General features: G+C 29.4%; 1 protein-coding gene across 1 annotated transcript in view; it reads left to right on the forward strand.

Moving 5' to 3' along the window:
* LOC106784229 overlaps positions 1–15,194 on the forward strand; it is a 38,935-nt gene that overhangs the window by 17,956 nt on the left and 5,785 nt on the right. The gene's annotated exons all lie outside the window — the stretch shown is intronic.

Raw genomic sequence — 15,194 nt, forward strand, 5'->3', positions numbered from 1 at the left:
TGTGTGTTAAGCATAATTATTAAGGAAATTTATTATAAATTTAAAAAGAAAAATATTGACCGAGTGCCTTGATAATAAAATTTAAAAAAATACTAATAGTGGAGTGAGTTAACTGCTTTGGCCTCTAAATGGCTTTTATGTCTCAAAATAATTTATCTAATAATATTTATCCTAGTTTATATATATATATTTATCCAACATATGTATATGTAAGGAAGAGTTACTAAAATCGTAAAACTTAAAATATTTTACGTAATATATTATTTTCATTGTAAATGGAACATATTTTATACTATATATTTTTATTATTATATTCAATATTATATATATAATGTATATCTCTCATTCCTCACTAATTTCATATATTCATTGTTAAATATTACTTATTTATATTCGACAATAAAAATAAAATTGTTACAATTTAAGTAAGCAATATGCATTTCTCTCAACTCTGTCTTCTATATATTAATTTTATATACAAGCAAAGTATTATGATTCTGTGACAGAAATAATCTGTTAAAAGATATGAATTGAAATATTTTAACATTGTGAGAAAAAAAGATCTGAGAAACGTGACCTACTATTCGATCGACCTATTATCATCGATTATACACGAGAATAAAAAAGAAAACGAGAATAATCCAAAAGTTACGGAATACAATGAGCGCAAAAATTTCTGTCTCGCGGCTATATTTGACCGAAATAGTAGGAGACTGGATTTACGACTTTTTGTAGTAAGAAGTTTCTTTGTAAAGAAACTTTCCCAAACGCACGTACGATTTCGTTTAAGTTCCCTTTTTTTTCTTTCCCGAGTAACTTTACAATAGACATGGTCTTTGTCATTATTAAACTTATTTGTATTATTGTCGGAAAATCTGTTCGTCGAGATCAATCGACACTTTCAATCAAAAAACTTTTTCAGATTAATACTATGATTCACATTCAATCTGAAAAATTCAATAAACTTTTTTCAATGAAATAACACGGACAAATAATGGTATTATTAGATGGAAGAAGTTATTTATTAAAACGTAATTCGCATGGTTTCCTTTTATATCTTTAGAAGTTAATATTTTCTACAGTTCTGGGTTCTCTGTAAAATGTGTTAGAAGATAAACCACGTGCTAACTTATTCAAAATACAAATGTACATACACATACACAAAGAATCATAATATCCTCTGAAGCATAGAAAGTACACCCTCGTAAAATAGTTCCATTTGCGAGATTGAGCTCGTCTAGTACGTACTGGTGAGAAAATCGGTGCACTTCTTTAGGAGTAATAAATACTTGGATACATTGCTTCGAAAGTTTACGAGATTCACATATACGTACGCACTAACTAGATTCGTAGATAATATTATCTTCAAAGTAACGAGAACGAAATGTAGCATGAAATATCCTCTACTATTGAAAATAAGAATGAACAAATTATGTAGCTGGAATGAGAATTCACGAAGAGAAAATTAAAATCTACCTTGAATTTCTAGCGAATTTTGTGGGCCTATATGATCCTTCAAACGCATCCATCCAGCTACGTTACTTTCCCGCGTGGATTTAATGCTTCCTGAATTTTATCCCGGATGTAATATACCTAAGATTAATCTTGAACGACGCAACTGCACATTTTCATAGTACAGAATGAAAGAGGCTAAAACCGAGACGGTGTATATATATGTGAATATTCATAAATATATGCATAATATTCGAAAACACATACGCACAATATATTGTATTATATTATCACGTATTTTCGTATATCTCATGTTTATATAAATGTATGATAGGTATATGTATGTATATATGTATATGCTCTCATATCATATAACAACCGATACTCTCTCTCTCTCTCTCTCTCCTAATCAGTCATTATAATTTCAGTTAGAAATGTTGTCAAATAGTCCAGCCCTAATTAGTAACGAATCGTCAAAGCAGAGATTCTCCCATGATTACGCAGTTGATGTTTAATCGATCGATTAATACACCACTGGCAGTTCGCTTAAGTTTTCGTACGATTGTACGTTCTAATTTTCGTGCAATATAATCCACGTAATTAGTGGTAATTAGTAATAGTTTAATTGGATTTTCAATCTTATTCGTATTTAGCTATGTTATTATCACTTGACTTCTATATTTCAATTTTTTATACCGAATAAAACGATAAAATCGGTATGAAAAGCTACATAGAATAATAAGGATAATGAGCTTGCATAATGAACATATAAAACAAAAGAAACGTACGCGATCGTATGCTCTTTGATGCATTATAATGACCGACCTTATACATTTCGTTCAGTCAAACGTTAATAAAAAAAAGTATAAGTATTACTCTTTGTAAATTTAAATAACGAACCCGGAAAAATGTGAAAGGAATTTAAATTCTTATGACTACACTACTGTCACGTTATGTGCATAAATTATCAATTATATTTTATTTATTTTTAATTATACAATGTACATTAATATAGATATTTGAATCATTTCCAACTTATTATACTTGCTAATGAATAATTTCGAATGTTTAAATGAGTTAATATAAAGATATAAATAAAATTGAGAACTCGATATTTCACACACTCAAACATGAATTAGTTCATTATATTTCAATAGTCATTATCTTAGTGTGTGTATAAGTCAAGGACCCTGTTGACACTCGTAAAGAAACTTTTTCATTTTCAAGAACCGTACTTCGTTTAAGAGACCACTCACGGAATAAACTCAGTGCTTTTCGTTGCAATTTAATGAAGTTAACTTTTATATCAATCTAACAAACGAATAAAAAGTTACGGTTTTCGTACATTTTTCAATGTCTATATGAATATAAATTTTACCAATATTTTTATTTCCTCTTTTTTTATGAATCCACAGTATTCTCCAACCGATTTTGTTATTTTCCTATATTGAGCATACGCTATATGAATGACTCATGGCCTTGCCGCCATTTCACGCGTATAACTCTACGTCTAATAACACCGTCGTAACTTCTGACTCATGTTCAAATTATACGGGGCTATTGCGTCCTATTACTCGCAATAAATACCTGTAGATATATATGTTGTATGCTAACGACGACTCAAATATATATATACATGCATATATGCATGGATTATTGGAAATTAGATAACTTCAATAATCTAACGACGATATGAAAGTGATCGTCAAACGGATTATGCAAATGTAACCTAATCGGACGGTGTCATAAATATTTTCACATTTTCGGTTTACTCGATATATTTAACGTAATAATTTCACCTTGAATTTAATACTTCTATCAATAATTTATACTAACGCTGTGATAAAAAATACGATTAATGTCTTTTAAACCAAAAAGTTAAATTTACATAAATACGTACTCTAAAAATAAGGACGATTAGATATATTTCTAATAAAACTGTATATATGTCTATTAAATTGTTTTACACGTGACCCTTAGGCTTATTTAAAATGACCGTATAAAAAGTAAATTTCAGTTGACGAGTACTGTCATAATTCACAATAAAAATTAATTTTTAACGATTTTTTCTAATGATTGTTTAATTAATAATAATAAAAAATTGTTTTTTCCAAATTTTTGTAATACAAAATTTATCGAGTCGTGGCATCAAGAACGATCTCGAATATCCAAAACAGCTTTTGTTTCGATATCGAATGAATATAGGAATTACTTCGGTGATTTCGACAGCTGTCACTATGACACGTATTCTATCGTAACTTTGCCACCATTGAATCTCTACACGAAGTACGATGCCACTCTCTGAAGCTTCACCGGTCGTGTTCATACCCAAGAACAATTACGTTAATACCTCTCACGTTTCTATGTAGCACGTGATACTATGTCTGCTTGTAAATCGATGCTCTAATAAAGTTTGTAAACATTGCTTTCACGGTGTATGCACTTCGCGTGATACTTTGAAAATATTTTTCAAGTTTGAATTTCTATACCTGATGAGATATCTCATGCATCATGTAATATAACTTTGAACTCTAATATAACTTATGAAGAATAAGACTGTATGCATTAATAATTAAAATAAGCTTCGATAGATTTGATATGCAAATCGACTTCTATACTTAACGTCTTTAAAATTTATGCTTAACAATAATAAAATAAAAAATTATGTCCAATATATAATCAAGAAAATAAATTTCAAAATGATCATAATATTATACGTTTATATCCAATAAGTCGCGTGGTAATAATAACAAATGAGATTTTTAAATTACAAAACACAGGCAAATAAAATTTTATTTGATTTCTCTGATATTTATGTTTAATAACAACAAAAAAATAAAAAATTGTTTTGAATACGTAATCATATTATTATTAAATTATTCGTCTCTTTACGGCAAACTACTTAATATTCTTCGTCACTAATTCACATTATTATTTGGCCAAAACTAATAAAATTGTATTTTTTACATTTTCAAAACTAATGTTTTGCTATAATAAAATACGCAAATACCTATATACAGTGAGTGTCCTTTAAAATCGTACATCGTCATGCTTACTAAATTTTTACTTAACAACTATTAATATAGTGTTTCCAGAATTAAAAAAAATTAAAAACAAATACATATATTTAATGAATTTAACTTAAAAGACTACATATGTATAACGAAGATATCCTAAACACACTATATTAATAATTTTCAAGCAAAAATCGAGAAAGTGTAACGATGTACGATTTTTAGGGTCACTCATTGTATTGCATAAATAATCGAAGAAATAAATCCTTAAGAATTAAGCAATAATGAGCAATTGTGAATTTAGCTATTTGTGCAGATTCAAGACCTCTCGTCGAAGAAAGTTAAAGTCGATTGAATTCGTGACATTTCACGATTGGTAGTTGGCCGCGCATCTAAACGAATCGCAGCATCTTTTAAATTTATGCATCTAGCAAAAGGGACGCATGCCTATTTAAAAGGTGTGCTAGGAACGAGTTTCATATTTTACAACGCGTCTACGCTTAATTTATAATTACAAGCTGGGTAGTCCGGATTACTGCGTTACATATCAGTGCAATATATATAAATGTTACGTTTCGCTTTCTGTAACGCTTCTTCGTCTGTACGCAGATTTCACTTAACGATTTATAATACTCGTTTAATTTGCACGTTGATAAGGGAGGTCGATTATTTATTTTTTATTGCAGTAAAGAAAATAATTTATCGTTAAAGGAAAACAGGAACTGAAGAGAGACAATATTCACGAGTTCGGATTAACGCGTTAGCTGAAGCACGATGTTCCCTTTTGTTTCTTTGATTAATGCTCGCCTGCTACTTCACCCGTCAAATCAGAAGGAAGATCTTTAACAGGGAAAGCGACAGCCATTGTCTGCTATTTTACAGAGGGCAAATAAATTTCACACGTTATTCTTTACGATGCTAAATCAACCAATCAATATGAAAGAGAGGATTTAAACAATTCGTCGGTATCCCTAATCAAATTTCAATATTTTATATTTTACGTTAAAATCGTATCATTGGTCTATTCGCTTTATATTTTCAAATTAATATATTCGCACTTTTTTTTTGTCATAACGAATTTAACTATGTAACATGTTGAATAAATTTGAAGTTACTGATAACAATTACTTTTATAGATTTCGTATTAAATGTTTCTAGGTAAGATGTCTTTTGTGAATGCTTGTTTTTTGTGCTAAGAAAGATGTCTTTTGTGAATGCGTGTTTTTTTACGAAATTTATAAAAATAAAAGTATAATTCCTAATAGTAATAAAGTCTTATTTGAAAATAATGATAATGATTTCTCTAGTATCTTCTATGCATAAAAAGTAAAAAGTTATGAATTTTATTAGATTTATATAATTATTTTTATAAAATTAGTTCAGCAATAAATGTGTTAATGCATAATTTTTATGAATAAATAAGATTATATTATTATCTATTAATTTGTATCGTAAATTAAGTGGAAAATTATCATAATTTATATAAAAGTAGTAATAAAGAAAAAATATTGTTTAAAATACCACCTTATATTAAGTATTAATCTACGTTTAACATTAATATATTGGAATTTTGCAGTCGCACGCAGTTTGAAATTTAAAATATAAAAATCAAAAGCAATTATATTCACTTGAGTTAAAAAAAGTAGCATAAAATGATTTGATCTCTATCGTTAGATACGTATAAACATTTCTATCGAGCTAGATTATTCTATATAACACAATGAAAATAGATCTCAAGCGTTAATAAGATCTTCCGGCTGTAGGAACTAGATTATACACGACTTCTCAGGCTTTTCTATGTTTCGAAATGATTTCGAACGTGCGAGGGAACAAGTTGTTTTATTTAAAAGCGATTCATAGTTATACGTACGTATATACGTATGGATATATGTACGTATGTGTATTCTATGTAGGTACATAGAAACGACCTGGATCGCAAGGAAGTACAGACGAGTTGGTTAGCGGGTAGATCCGATATACGACTTGCACATAACTCTGGTCTAGCGTTATAACCGCTTTCTGTGCGTTCTGTTTCCTATTTGCGAGGTATACCGCGTTAGTTTCCCCTGCGGTTTTCATCTATTCCTATATAAATGTATACGTATATACACGCATATACGTATATATATATATACATATAGTCTTATAACCGTAGATATTTAGAACGAGATAAAAAAGAAAAAATTGAATTTCTTACCATCCGAAACATTTATAAGATCAACGTTAAATTGATAATAATTAATACTTATTACATTTTGACGTTATCAAAGCTAAGTAGTTTTCTTTTTTCTATTTTTCTTTTTTTCTTCTTAACAAACTTCTCATAGCTTCTCTTTTTAAACTTTTCTAAACAGAACATATAAAATACAATGATACTTAACGTGAAAAATGGCACGCTCTCAGACAGTAAGAAAACGTTGCATAAAACTCGACTGATGACACAATGTTCGCATTGAGAATGTTTACATTTCGCGCGGCACATTTCGGTCTTCCGTGATGAAACTTCTCGAGATTGCAAAGGTAGATGATATTTTTGCAGAAAAATACTAGATATAGTTTAACAGATAAAATTCGCTATACAAATCTTTAGGAATTTCTATGTAATCGTTGTTAATTAAAACGTTACATATTTAATCTATTGCACCGTGCAGATTTATGTAACTTTTATATTAACAAGTGAGTGTGTTTTTTTTTTTTTTTTTAAATAGTTACAATCTTATCTGCGACTTCTATGAATTTTGTAAACTGATATTGTACGCCGTAACGATTCTAGACGAAAATTGCTGTAAAAGACTGACGAACGAGATAACGAAAGCTTTCCGCATCGCATCACGTTTCTGCAATCTTTTTGATTGCCCTTAAAGGAATAGAAAGAGAGAAAGAGAGAAAGAGAGAGAGAGAGAGAGAGACAATGATTTCCCTTCAACGTTGATCCCTTAAGGAAAGACTCGTTAAAATTCTATCTTGGTGATCATCTTGGTCGATTAAGAGAACCGAACTACGAGGGGATAATTTAATCGACCGCAAAATCGTGGTTCGCAATTTGATACTCGTCCTATGAACATTTTGCGGTGAAAGAAAAGGTATTAAAATCGATAACGAATCCATGAAAGATCACGTTTTACTCCTCCAAACTTATCGATAAGATATTATTTGCAAGAAAAACGAATAAAAATTATTAACTACATTTCATCTATTCAAAATCTTGTTATTAAACTATTCAATTGTTAATCCATTTGCATCCGTAAGCGTAATAATCCGCACATGAAAATTTATACTAGTCACCTAGCGTGGAATAATTTTCACGCGTTTAGTGAGCAGTACGTCTAATTATGCGGAAATGGTAATAAACTACCAGGAAATTTGAACTCTTTAACTCATTCAATGCCAACTACGATATGTAGGAATTTTATTGGATGGTACACGTTAACTGCAAGAAATCTCGTAGATATTTTATATTTTTTTTTATCAAATCATAGATGCCACACTCAAGGACTACATCTGCAATTAATAAATATTAATATTTAAGAAATTTCTTATGTTTTCTTTAAAAATAAACTTTTGCCATTCAAGATGATGTGTGCTTAATTTTCTCGACAATGAATGGGTTAATTGTTGTTCAGACGTTTTCTGCAATTGGTAATAAACTTGGTTGGTATTTCTAATTTAAATTAAAATTTATAAACAATTAAATTTCATAATTCGAAATAAAATCTATGATTAATAAGGAGGCTGATTTTCAATTAAACGTCTCCGATTGATCAAACTGATAGAACAATTATAACTCTGATGCAAATATGTTAATATTGCCTTATAACACACTTAATATTAATATAATATAATACAAATAAAAATATTTATATCTATTATAATATTTAACTTAATGATTTCGTATATATTGATAATAATAATATACTATACGATTTGAAAAAGTATCTTCAAAGTAAAAAGTAAGAAAAAGATTTTTGTATTATTACACACACATCCAACAAATGCTAATGTAATTATTTCAAAATAATTAATTTTTCACTCGTATCGTATATCATCGACGACATATTTCAAACTAAATTCATGGCAAAAGAGAAACGATAATTTCGAATCAACGATACCTACGCGTGCTGCTTCGACGTGATTCATGAATGATCAAAGATCTACGAGAGAGAAAGAAAGGTATGCGAGTCGACAACGACGACGACATCGAGAAAGTGAATTCTCTTCGGACTCGCTCGGTTCACATTTCCGAGAGTATCGTCCTCTCGATTTCTCCAGCGAACAACCGTTCACGAAGATGACGTCATTTCTCTCATTACGACCATTCACGAGCCTGTAATAATTACACTTACTACTAGTATTATACTCCTTCCCTTTGAAAAAGAAGACTCATCGCATTGAAACTTCTGTCAAGCGTACAAACACGTTGTCTCTACACTTCGTCGTTCATTTTGTCAATAATAAACCAGCCTAAATGAATCAACGTACTTCTTTAATAATGACGGGTTCGTTGTCTTCTCACACGTTATTTTTGACGACATTTAATTGGTCGAACAATTATCCTCAATCTCCTTGTATCTCTTTATCTCTCTCTCTCTCTCTCTCTCTCTTTTTTTCTCATTTTGCTTATTTCTCGAATGAGAATAATTTGTTACGCCAACGTACGAAACCAAGCTAAATAACTACTTTTGTGCTCTATCGAATATTCCTTGACACGGTTTGCTAAAACGGTTTATCAAGACTACATTACGATTAGCGACACGTTCGTGAACTTATGAGGATAAGCAACAAGATAAACAGGTTAACACGGTATTTACTCGTTTTACCAAGACTTGTAAGTATTTGACTGGTCATGAGAAATATTAAAAATGATTTCAATAGGTTTGGCATTGGCCTAAAAAGTGATAATGCTTTAAATTTTACGAATTATAAGACTATTTACATTGGACGAATTTCTTATTTGATATAATTTCTTATGAGTTAATATTGAAAATATTAGTTTGATACTTAGAACGCTTACTATAATATTAGATTTTCAACATTTTTTCAAAAATGAATTTAAGTGTTATATATAAGTCTTTTTATAATATAATATATATAATGTATTTATAATATAACTACACTTTTAAAGTACTAGTAATATTTTTTAATAATAACAAAATAAAAATATTAACAAATATTCAATCAACACGCACAATTTACTAATATATTTCTACTAAAGTTAAAAAGTTAATTTTTCATCATTTAAGTAAAATTATATATTTCTCAAACAATAAAATGTTTTTCTGCAATAAAATCTATGTCAATTTTAAAGTTTAATAATCTTAAAATAAGTTTCTATGTATAAGAATTTTAAAATTTCTTATTACAAACAATTATCAATTATTTAGCATTTACAATAAAAGCGGATACGAATACTCTTTTTATTGACTGTATATGATAATAATTCATATATAATATAACTCATATATAATATGATAAGCTAAATGTATGAAAACAAAAGTATCAAATACAAATTTCAAAATAATATTATAATGTACCATTAGATTCAGCAATTCAGAAAAATATTGATGAATAATAATTTAGAAAAGCAATATTTGGCAATTTTTTTCAACACATGTCTTACCAATCGATTTCACTTCTGCGTGAGAGAAAACTTTCTTCAAGCGGAAGACGTCACGGAACGTCTACTTCGAAATCATTATCGTCCCACGAAAAAGCTTATGTACCTTTTCCTTATATATGCGGGTCTCTCAAGGTCATAGGCCGCTTAACAACCTGGAACCTCGGAGTTTCCTGCATCGTCACGCGTACTATTCTTCTCTCGGCGGTCGTTGCACCGGAGAACGGTAATCCTTGGGATAAGTGCAACGACGATGGGGCACCACGTGCGTGCTTCGACAAACGTTTGACTTATAAATGTATATGCGTGTGATAGTGTGTGTGTGTTTGTATATTTTGTGTATGCACTACCAGCTGCGTAACGTTCCCAAGATATAATGTATACCCCGTGTAATAGCGTAAACACGGTACTAACGTGGAATAGACAATGCAACATTGGAAAGGGTCTGAGATACAAAGAGAAAAAGAAAGGAAAATAAAATATAAAATAAGAAAAAGAAAAAGATTGAGAGGAAGGGCCAGCAAGAATTGTGTTGTGTCGATAGATTGCGTCTCGTTCGCATTCGTGTTTATTGTCCTATCACGAAATACGACGTGCCTTGAGAATGGAGAGAAACTATGAGAGGAAGGAAGAGGTGAAAGAGTAACTTCAGAAGATATAGAAAGTAGAAATAGCAGGTAAAGAAAAAGAGAGTGAGATGGATAGAGAAAGATTCCATCGGAAGGGTGTCGAGATCAAAGGAGTATATGCCTTTGCCTTTAAGCGACAACGAATTTATTGATAATACACAGTATATTTTGTGCGTGTTATTCTTCCCAAGTAATATTTATCGAAGATCAAAGATTTAATTATTTTCTTTTAAAGGAATTATAATAAGAGCTGCATTATTAATAAACCATCTACGTGATCTACCGAGAAATTTTTTTAATTATTTTTGTATGACTATAAACAAGAAATCTCAAATCCGTCATTTTTACGTGTTTCAAAGTTTATTAATATTACATTTATATATCTGTTATGTATATATATATATAAATAAATGCATACCAGGACGTGTATTATTAAGTCTCCAAGTCACGTAAGATTTCTCTGAAATGTTTTTATTATTAATACCTAATTCTTATTGTCTAGAAAACTTAATGATTTTTTGTTGTTGAACGAAAACTCCTATGATTGAATATTAAAAATGAATTTAAATTATAAATATTTGCGTATGTGTTATTTTAATGCTTAGATATACTCATCTATCAAGACAAGAAAAAAGAACGTTTAAAAACCAACTTTTGTAATGACACATTTATTTTTCGAAAAGTAAATAAAGCCAATCGTTTTGGTCCAACGAATACGATGCTAATTCTACTTGATTAATCACACGCAAAAAAATGTTCAACGACGTCGTAACGAGGCATCTTGTTTCCTGTCTAAAGAAAACGAAACACAGGTGAAAAAGAAATACAAGAAAATCCGTTTAGGATTCTTGTTCGTTCTCATACTCACACACACACATACATTTACGATTACCACAGTGTCACGCAGGGTTATATCAGTGACGTATTTGCTACATTCCAACGAAGGATGGCTTTTCGAGCCATTAATTTAGCGAGTATGTTCTACTCGACAGACAACGTTTCCTAATCGCGCTAAAATGCATCCTGCTAGTGTGATAGCACTATCTTCAAATGCAGCTGCATACGTAATTCTAGTGTGTCCTATTTCTATGTTTATTATTAGTATTAATAATTAATTGGCTTTTTTTCGGAGTCATTTTTTCATCGCTTTCAAAGGTTTTTTTCTTTTTAGTCACCTTTTACGACAAGCAAACATTACTGTGGGACTATTCTGTTCTTATCCTAGTCACACATAAAGAGTTTATTAGTATTATTATTATTTTATAACAGATAATAATTATTATCAAACCCATAATTAACATTGAAAGAAAATTTGCAGTTTAATTATGTACTTTGTTTTTAAAATAAGAATTTCATTGCGCTTTTTACGTATAATATTTATACAATAGTTACGTGCTCGTGTATTATATTATTAGCAGAAAAATAGATGTTCGAAATATGCAGCTATTAACTCATAGATTATTACTAGACAGATAGTCGTAAAAAAAAGAATAAAAATAAAAATGTAGAAATATCATCAGGGAAATCCGTTTTATAGTTTTTTATTTTACAAACTATGAAATCATCGCTATCTCTTGTATAGAAATTTCCTGCTCTCGCAGATAGAAAAAAATTCTTGAACTATTTAAAAGAGAGCTTCCTACTTTACTAACTCAAATATCATACAGGAGCATCCACAAATCTGTAATTTGTCTAGCTACTCAAGTATGACGATGTCGTTGGTTCATTTATCGTGTATCGTAAAACGTTATCGATTACGGTTTTCCGCTATATACACTCAATGTGATTATACGTACCATTTACAATGCATAGAAACGTATATATGTGTATTCGTTAGGAAGCTCGTTATGAACTGAACAATAAGTAGAGCGTATCTGATTTTATCGATTCCATCAACGAATATTACAATACGAAAATCTGAACATATTGTAATAAGCATTTATTTATATAGGTACGTAAAATATCTTCAGATATCTATTTAACTAAATATAAAAAATTATAACTATTTTGTCATGCTCAATTAAAATCATAACAACTAAGAACATAAATAAGAAATTAAGAATGTAATGATTATATCGATATTCTTAAATTAGAAATTCTATTATAAATAAAAGTCTATATATTTATTTTGTATAATGTAAAACATTATAGTAATTATTGCAATAATAATAAACAATGGGCATATATTTGAAATTGCTATAATAAAAGTAATTATTTCGCAATCGCCAATAATTATTATAATGCCAAATACATTATCTGCAATGTAACTAGTCAATTAGAACAGCTTCGATTAATAATTATATATATATTAATAGTTTGAAATAAGTAATGTGTAAAATATTTGAAATTATAGAGAGTTTTTAATTATATTTTTTTTGTAGTAGTTATATTTTTATTCGACTTTTTCTATAGGTAAGATATTTTCATTTAAATAATGAAATAAATAATGGAAGATAAAAATTAGAAAGTTATTGAATTATAAGCGGACAAAGAGCAGACAGACAATAATTTAAAAAATATCAAATGTTAGATGAGTGGTGAAAAAAATAGATATTCATCTCTGAATGATGAAAAAAAAATTAAATGTACGGACAGAGTCTACAGATTTATATATTAGTATAGATACGAATTATTATATATTATTAATCATAAATCAATACTATCTTTCTCTCTCTCTCTCTCTCTCTCTCTCTCTTTGTTTATCTATATTTATTTAATTGAATTTTTTTATATTATTATTTTAATTTTTTTGTTCACTATCGTTCATAATACATTGATAATCTTCAATTTAGCGATTTATCACGCTTCGAAAAATACTATTGGATTCCTCCTACCCCATTAAACGATACAAAATGCGAACAATATACTTCCGGGTATAGGTTTCAGATCATACCTTTCATGTTTCAATTCCTATCGTTATATCGAAGCGATATAATAGTAAATCCTTTGGTAAAAGATCTATACTAAAAGATCATTTTGAACACATGCGGGCTTATTATGACACCAAAAGAGTATCTACCCTCATCGATTTCATTTTTCAAAAGATGATACATCCGGTCGGGAAAGATGCCCGCACACACATATACACACACCCATATTATTGAAACTTTTTTATCCGCTTGTACTTTTACGATTAAACAGAAAGTTTGATACGTTTTAAAAAAATAACAGAGATAAAAATAGGATACATTCATAGATTTTACGAGGATGTATTGCAAACTTTTGAAACTGTCGAAAAATAGAAGTGTGAATATGACAAAAAAAAATATTTTTTCTATGTTAGGTTCTAAACTTTTCAATCTACCCAAGAATTTTTGTATAGTTTCAAAGGAAAAAAGAAGACAAAAAGAAAAGAAATAACAAATATGCAATAAAATATTAAAGATTAAAAAAACTGATAGATAAGCTAAAAAAAGACATTACTATTCTTGTTTTTCTATTTCCGTATATATAAATATTTACGTTAAATAATTGTTTATTTTTTCCTAATGTACTGTACGTGTATAAGATCTTCAATTATTTATCTTTTATTAAACAAACACATTTCAAATAAACTTGAAAGCATATTCAACATTTGCCATTTTTTATATATAGAAATAAATCATTATAACAATCATGTTAAAAGTAACTTCCTAGAACGATCATTGGATAAAAGTGAAATCAGCGTATTACAAGTGACGCGTGCTCTTGGATGCAAAGATGAAAGTTCAGAATCGCCGGAGAGATTTATGCATCAGCTATCATCATTATCATCGATAAACAAGAAAACGATTAGAGATCCTTTGCTTCTCTCTAACTCTTCGTTGAATATCGTTTTAGTTTATTAGAAGAAGCTTATAATAAGTGGATGATCCTTATATCTAATAATATCTCATAAATATCATAGACCCGATGTTTACGATAATTAACAAAGTTCGATCGGTTAATCGAAAAAAGAGGAGAATTGGAGCGAGAATATTCGAAGAGTGCAACGATGATGTTTACACACTTTGGTAGGTTATATCGAAACTCTGATTCATCTTTCCCTTTATTTAAACACAGTGGCGTTAAATTACAAGCGGACATCTATTAATTGATCATGTAGGTATTTACGTAGGTGATTATAAGCAGGGAGATGAAATTAAGGCCATCGGAAGGTAGACTTTTCTCGTTCAAGTTAAGTGGGTCGTTGTCGGTACGCCATTGACTGATTAGTTCTTTTACGAACTTGCTACTATCTCTTGCGTCACAGCATCGAAGTCGACGACCTAGTTTTTTCCACCACCGAGGTCAATTAACAGGAGAAAAGAAAGAAAAAAAAAAAAAGGAAGAGAAAAATCAATAGGATTCAAACAGTTTCTCTTTCTTTCCTTCTCCCTTAAATTTTGTTAGCACACATTTTTCTTATTTTTACATTGGAAATAATTATATACAATGGAATCTTTTTGTGAAGATTTTCATAACAAAAGATACTTATATCTGTTAAAACGAAGTCCTTGACATTGA

The sequence above is a fragment of the Polistes canadensis genome, unplaced genomic scaffold (assembly GCF_001313835.1).
Source record: "Polistes canadensis isolate GaletaPanama2010 unplaced genomic scaffold, ASM131383v1 scaffold_32, whole genome shotgun sequence".
Classification (NCBI taxonomy): domain Eukaryota; kingdom Metazoa; phylum Arthropoda; class Insecta; order Hymenoptera; family Vespidae; genus Polistes; species Polistes canadensis.